The following is a 1,792-nucleotide window of genomic DNA, read 5'->3' on the forward strand; positions in this document are numbered from 1 at the left end:
GGTCATTCTTCTGTTCTGAGCCTTAGGGTTCTGATCTTCCCACATATAAACTAGGCGTAATAGTACCAACCTCATGAGGCTCTCGAGGATCACAGGAGAATATGTGACTACGTACATAAGGCACCGTAACTATGGTTGGCTTCCTCCTCTGATGCTGCCTCCAGGTTCTCTGTCTGATAACCTCATGGTTCACATTTTCTAGAACAGTGGCCACTTGTGCTCTGATAAAGGTGACCCACTGAATATATAAATAAATACATAATTGTATATTTTTGTAAGACTGTCATATAAATGAATTTCTAAATCAGAACTTTAGAACTCCAGATGGACCATGGACCATGTGTTTGAGACGCAGAAGTTTTGGTCCCATTCTTGCAAAGTGTGCCCAAGCTTGGCTGAGATGTTGTACATGTGGCCACAGCTCTTGCAGCTCTGAGGTTTGTCAGCACTCCCTGGCTGATTTCAGCAGTGGTCTCATCTTGTGGTTCTAAATCAAGTCCATGGCCCTGGCTCCTTACCCTGTGGTTACATGAGCTTGGGACTGACTACATCTCCAGTTCCAGGCACCCTGCATGTTGCGGCCAGTTGGCATTTTTAACTCCTGAGTCTGCGTGCCTGGGCCATGGATCTCAGCGACACCTGCCAGGCCTCATGCAGGACTTAGGTCTGTGCTGGGCTTGTAGGTGTGATCTGCCCAAGAGCACTGGAGCTCCTAGATGTCCCAGTCCTGAACATCAGTGGGAGTTCAGACTAGTGACCTCCTCAACATATGGCAGAATCTTGAGATGGAGCCATGAAATGTCATAATCTATATTACAGTTTTCAATTTTGAAAATTAAAATTGTCTTTACTTTGAAAAAAATTTCCATATTTATAGTACAAACTCAGGAGGTATATTTAGCAAAATCTTGCCCAGTGGAGATGCCAGAAAGCACAGTGATTAGGGGGAGATATTAATTTGAGGTGGGCGATAGAGGGAACAGGACCTGGATGTGGGGTTTGATACAATTCAACACGGGCTTGACCACAGACTGCTTGTCACTTGAAAGGGGAGGGACGTGGACTTGCAGTGAGGCATCTAGTTGCTGCCGCTTTTGAGCCAGTGGCAGATATCCACATTGTATTAGATGACCAGATGTCACAGTGCACAAGGTGACATAGCAGAGAAAAGGTATATTCAGGACTTTACAGCTAAACTTCAGTTTACAGAGATGATCAAGAAACAAGTTAAATGACATGACATGAAATATAGTCAGACAAAGATAGAAGGTGGGACCTTCTCTAGAATGCTGGTCTGGTGTCGTCAATAAGAAAATATTACAGAAAAAAAAAATGGGTAGATAGGAAAGAAGCATTCTAGATTTTGAAAGACTTAAGAAATATGACCATTGACGGCATACTGCCTTTTTTTTTTTTTTTAAGATTTTATTTATTTATTTGACAGAGAGAGACATAGCAAGAGAGGGAACACAAGCAGGGGGAGAAGGAGGGAAGAAGCAGGCTTCCCCGCGGAGCAGGGAGCCCGATGTGGGACTCGATCCCAGGACCCTGGGATCACAACCCGAGCCGAAGGCAGACGCTTAACGACTGAGCCACCCAGGCGCCCCGGCATACTGCCTTTTAAAAAGCACTCTAGGGGCGCCTGGGTGGCTCAGTCGGTTAAGCGACTGCCTTCGGCTCAGGTCATGATCCTGGAGTCCCTGGATCGAGTCCCGCATCGGGCTCCCTGCTCGGCGGGGAGTCTGCTTCTCCCTCTGACCCTCCCCCCTCTCATGTGCTCTCTCTCTCTCTC

This window comes from Leptonychotes weddellii, chromosome 6 (genome assembly GCF_054177405.1).
Source record: "Leptonychotes weddellii isolate Sample4059 chromosome 6, ASM5417740v2, whole genome shotgun sequence".
In the NCBI taxonomy this organism is placed as follows: Eukaryota; Metazoa; Chordata; class Mammalia; order Carnivora; family Phocidae; genus Leptonychotes; species Leptonychotes weddellii.